Source organism: Heterocephalus glaber, unplaced genomic scaffold (assembly GCF_053883595.1).
Source record: "Heterocephalus glaber isolate CG9 unplaced genomic scaffold, H.glaber_assembly_v1.0 deba00000818, whole genome shotgun sequence".
In the NCBI taxonomy this organism is placed as follows: Eukaryota; Metazoa; Chordata; class Mammalia; order Rodentia; family Bathyergidae; genus Heterocephalus; species Heterocephalus glaber.
In genome coordinates, this window is record NW_028258164.1 from 113,021 (window position 1) to 119,020 (window position 6,000).

A 6,000-nucleotide genomic window follows, 5' to 3' on the forward strand; every position below is an offset into this window, starting at 1 on the left:
TATTTTTCCATTTTCTCATATTAATCCCATTCCCTTCTATCCCTTCCCCTAGCCCTCCCACTTCCTTCCGCTTTGCCCCTTTTCTTCCTATTTCACATTACCTATTATACATTTAGTCCTTATTTACACTTTCAGTTTCTCACACCAGAGAAACTATTCGGTATTTACACATCTGTGTCCTATTTATTTCACTTAAGAATATCGCCTCAATGTGCATCCACTTAGCTAAAAATGTCTCTAATTTCTCGTTTTTGATGGCTGAGTAGTACTCCATTTTATTAAAAAACCACATTTTCTTGATCCAGTCTCCAGTTGATGGCCATTTGGGCTGTTCCCAAGTTTTAGCTATTACAAACTGTGCTGCTATGAACATGGGCGCACATATATCACTGTGGAATGATTCTTTTAATTCTTTGGGGAAGATCCCCAGCAGTGGAATAGCGGGGTCAAATGGGACTTCCAGTCCTAGTTCTCTGAGGTATCTCCATACTGATTTCCACAGTGGTTGCTCCAGTCTACACTCCCACCAGCAGTGGAGCAGGGTTCCTCTTTCCCCACAGCCCTGCCAGCATTTGGTATTGGTTGATTTCATGATAGCAGCCACTCTTTCTGGAGTGAAGTGGAATCTCAGCATTGTTTTCATTTGCATCTCTTGAATGATCAGTGATGTTGAACATTTTTTCATGTATTTATTTGCTATTTCTACTTCTTTGTCTGAGAAATGCCTGTTCATTTCAGATGCCCATTTTTGGATTGGGTCTTTAAATTTGGGAGGTCGAATCTTTTTAAGTTCTTTATAGATTCGAGATAGTAGACCTTTGTCTGAGGAAGAGGAAGTGAAGATTTTTTTCCCACATTGTGAGTTGTCTCTTCACACTCCTAGTGGTTTCCCTTGCTGTACAGAAGCCTTTTAATAAGAAGAGATCCCATTTGTTGATTGTTTGTGCTAGTTCATGGGCAACTGAGATTTTATTCATAAAATTTTTTCCTGCACTGATGTCTTCAAGGGTTCTACCTAACCTCTGTTCCAACTGGTTCAGAGTTTCTATTTTAATATTTAGATCTTTAATCCATTTTGATTTTAGTTTAGTGTATGGTGAGAGATACAGGTCTAGTTTTAATCTTTGGCAAGTTGAAGCCCAATTTTTCCAGCACCATTTATTAAAGAGGCTATCTTTCCTCCAGTGAGGGTGTTTGGCTCCTTTATCGAAGATGAGATGGCTGAGTGTGTCTGGAGTTGTTTCTGCATCTTCTAATCTGCTGCAATGGTCCTCAGGTCTGTTTCTTTGCCAGTACCGTGCTGTTTTTATCACAGTAGCTTTGTAGTATAGTTGCAAGTTGGGGATTGTGATACTCCCCAGCCATGTCTCTGTTACCTAGAATTGCTTTTGCTATCCTGGGTCTCTTCTTGTTCCAAATGAATTTTTGGATTGTTTTCTTGAGGTCTATGAAGTATGCTGCTGGGATCTCAATTAGAATTGCATTAAAACTATATAGCAGTTTTGGAAGTATGGCCATTTTCACTCTATTAATCCTTCCTACCCAGGAGCAGGGGATGTCTGTCCATTTTCTGATATCATCTTCAATCTCTCTTTTCAGAGTGCCATAGATTTCAGAGAAGAGGTCTTTGATTTCTTTCGTTAGGATGATTCCTAGGTATTTCAGTTTTTTGGATGCAATTGTGAAAGGAATTATTTGCCCTATTTCTCTCTCAGTGAGTCTGTCATTGGTGTAGAGGAAAGCTATTGGTTTTTGTGTGTTGACCTTGTAACCAGCTACTGGACTGAATTTGGTTATTAAGTCTAGAAGACTTTTGGTGGAGTTCTTGGGGTCTTCTATATAGAGTATCATGTCATCTGCAAATAATGACAACTTGACTTCTTCATTACCTATCTTTATTCCTTTTATTTCTTTCTCTTGTCTAATTGCCGTGGCTAATGTTTCCAGAACTATATTGAACAAGAGTGGTGATAGTGGACATCCTTGTCTTGTTCCTGATTTTAGTGTGAAGGATTTCAGTTTGTGACCATTTAGTATGATATTGGCTGTTGGTTTTTCATAGATGGCTTCTATCAGTTTGAGGTAGAGACCATCTATTCCAATTTTTTGTAGGGTTTTTATCATAAATGCATGTTGGATTTTGTCAAATGCTTTTTCTGCATCTATGGAGAGAATCATATGGTTTTTGTCCTTGGCTTCTATTGATATAGTGTATTACATTGATTGATTTTCATGTATTGAATCATCCCTGCATCCCTGGGATGAATCCCACTTGATCAGGGTGTATGATCTTCTTGATGATCTTCTGCATTCTGTTTGCCAGTATCTTATGAAGGATTTTTGAATCTATGTTCATTAGTGAGATTGGCCTATAGTTCTCCTTTTCATTTGGGTCTTTCTCTGCTTTGGGGATCAAGGTGATGCTTGCTTCCAGGAATGAATTTGGGAGTATTGCTTCCCTTTCAATTTCATTGAAGAGTTTAAACAGTAGTGGCAGCAGTTCCTCTCTAAATGTCTTGTAGAATTCAGCAGTGAAGCCATCAGGGCCTGGGCTTTTCTTAGTTGATAAGTTTTTAATTACATTTTCAATTTCATTGGTTGATATTGGGTTGTTTAGAATTTTTTAGGTCTTCTTCGTTCAACTTTGGTAATTCATATGTGTCTAGGAATCTATCCATTTCTTCTGTGTTGTCCATCTTATTGGCGTATAGGTTCTGGAAGTAGGTATTGATGATCCTCTGGATTTCTGCTGGGTCTGTTTTAATTTCACCCTTTTCCTTCCTAATTGCATGGATTTGGGCATTTTCTTTCCTTTTTCTGATAAGGTTGGCTAAGGGTTTGTCCATTTTGTTGATTCTTTTGAAGAACCAACTCTTGGCTTCATTGATTTTTTGTATTGTTCTCTTAGTCTCCATTGCATTCATTTCTACTCTGATATTTATAGTTTCCTCCCTTGTATGAGCTTTGGGGTTGTCCTGCTCCTTTTTCTAGCAGCTTGAGGTTCAGCATCACGTTGTTCAATTGGGCTCATTCTGTTTTCCTAATATGCATATTCACTGCTATGAATTTCCCATGTAAGACTGCTTTCATTGTGTCCCATAGATTCTGATATGTTGTATTGTCATTGTCATTTAATTGAAGGAACTGTCTGATTTCTTCTTTAATTTTCTCTGTGACCCATTGGTTATTCAGAAGTGTGTTGTTCAATTTCCATGTGTTTATGAAATTTTTTGAGTTTCTTTTGCTATAGATCTCCAATTTCATCGCACTATGGCCTGATAATATACAGGGGATAACTTCAATTCCTTTGCACTTACTTAAACATGTTCTATGTGTGAGTATGTGGTCTATTTTGGAGAATGACCCATGTGCAGCTGAGAAGAATGTGTATTCTGATTTTGTGGGGTGGAAGACTCTGTAAACATCTGTTAAGTTCATTTGTTCAAGAGTTTGATTGAGTTCTAGTATGTCAGTACTTATTTTTAGTCTAGTTGATCTATCTATTTGTGACAGTAGGGTGTTGAGGTCCCCCACTACAATTGTATTAGTGCATATATGACTTTTCATGTCCATTAGTATTTGTTTTATATAGCTGGGTGCACTAGTGTTTGGTGCCTAGATATTTATGATTGTCATCTCTTCCTCTTGGATTCTTCCCTTTACAAGGATGTAGTGTCCTTCTTCATCTCTCGTCATCATTGTTGGTTTCAAATCTACTTGATCTGCAAAGAGGATAGCTACTCCTGCTCTTTTTGGGGTTCCTGTCTCATGGAGTATTGTTTTCCACCCTTTAACTTTCAGTCTATGAGTTTCCTTTTGAATTAGGTGTGTTTCTTGTATGCAGCATATTGTTGGATTTTGCTTCTTGACCCATTCTGCCAGTCTATTTCTTTTGATTGGTGAATTGAGACCATTAACGTTGATGGTTATAACTGAAACGTATTGACTTGTCATTGCCATGACTTTTTCTTTTTGTTGGGTTCTCCCCCTTTCCATTTAATTTCTTGTTATGCCAGATGGGTTCATTCTGCTTTGTTTCCTGGGGTTGTGATCCTCAATGTCTGTTCCTAGGATATTATGTAAAATTCTTTGGAGCGCTGGTTTGGTATTCATGAAGTTCCTAAGGTGCTCTTTGTTTTGAAAATATCTTATTTCTCCATCCATTTTGAAAGATAATTTTGCAGGGTACATCAATCTGGGTTGGAGGCAGTTTTCTTTCAGGGCTTGGAATATGTCATTGCAAGCTCTTCTTGCCTTGATGGTTTGTGTTGAGAAGTCTGCTGTGATTCTGATGGGCTTTCCTTTGTATGTGATCTGTTTCGTTTCTCTGACTGCTTGGAGAACTTTGTTCTTCTGTTGAGTTTCTGGAATCTTAACAATTATATGCCTATGTGTAGATTTTTTTTGATCAAGGCTATTTGGAGTCCTATATGCCTCACTGATCTGTATGTCAAGCTGTTTTCCCCTGCTTGGGAAGTTTTCTGCCATTATTTCTGTGAAGAGATTTTTTTATGTCATCTCCACTGTCTCCTGTTTCTTCATTGAGCCCAATAAGTCTTATGTTATTCTTCTTTGCATCATCTAGCAGCTGCTGGATTGATTTCTCATGTTCCCTTATAATTTTGAAGCAATTTTTTTTTCCTGGCCACTAATTGCAATCTTATCTTCTCTATCTGAAATTCTGTCCTCACATTGGCTCATTCTGCTGTGTAGACTTTCAGTGGAGTTTTTCATGTCCTGGAAATCTATTTGCATCTGTTTTATGGATTCCATTTGTTTCTTATGTTGGGATTCCATCATGTTCCTGAGCTCCTCTCTAGATTTATTAATCATGTCTTGCACTAGGGACACAATTTCTCCTGTTATCTGAGAAACTATTTCTGATTTCATTTTTTCCAGATCCCCTTTTGTTTCCAGTTCAGTGGGTCCAGGTGGTTGAGTATCAGAGTGTTCCATCTCATTTCCCTTTGGTATTGCTGTAGGTGATCTGGAAGTCTGGTTTTGAGACTTATTTACGTGTTTTCTCATTTCGACTGGGGCGGGGGGCTGTTAGCACCTGCATGGATTACCTCCTCTGAGCTGGGTGAGGTGGGACAGGGGCCAGGAGCAGCAGTAGGGATGGTGACCCAAAAGCTCTTTCCTGTGGGCTGGGAGCAGGGGGAGGGATGGTGGCCTGGAAGCCCCTTCCTCTGGGCCAGGAGCGGCAGGACAGAAGGTGGCCCAAAAGCCCTTTCCTCTGGTCTGGGAGCAGTGGGAGGGATGGTGACCAGGAAGCCCCTTCCTCTGGACCAGGAGCAGTGGGACAACAGCTCAGAAGCCCCTACCTCTGGGCTGGGAACAGTGGGACTCAGTACCTTGGTCTGGTGGTCTGGTGTCCTCTGCATCTTTGTAGTGTGGAACCAGGTGGCTGCTTGTCTGCAGCAAGGTGATTTGGTGTCTTCCTCAGGACCTCGGTAGGGCATGCACAGACCTTCCTGTGTGCAGTGGGCTGATTCGGCATATTCTGCGCTACTCAGGACCTCAGTAGGGCATGGGCAGACCTGCCTGTCTGTATAGTACATAGTCTTATTTTTAGGGTTTTATGGTTGCTGAGTTAAGGGAAAACTAAATCCCCTGTTTAATGTAGCTTTCTTGCATTCAGATCAAGGGTGACTTACATGCATGCAGAAAGCGCGGAAAGACTGACTGCTTTTATAACAGAACTCTGGGGAGAAGGTGGCAGCATCTAAGTCATTCTGGAATTACTCGAGCCAAGTGAGAAACCAGTGGTTTGGCATTTCATTGTAGGTAAGAGATGGGGCTTGGATGAGTTTCATTCTGCTTATAGAAGTACCTCCCTCCCTGGACACCACTTCAGCTCTGGGTGAATATGCTTCCTGGGCCTGCCCTCCCTCCCAGGTGACCACGACCTCAGGCAGTATCTGAGCAAAGGGACAAAGGTGCTGCAGGTAGCAATCTCCTTCCAGCAAGCAGGGCTGTGCCAGAATGCACAGGTCAATG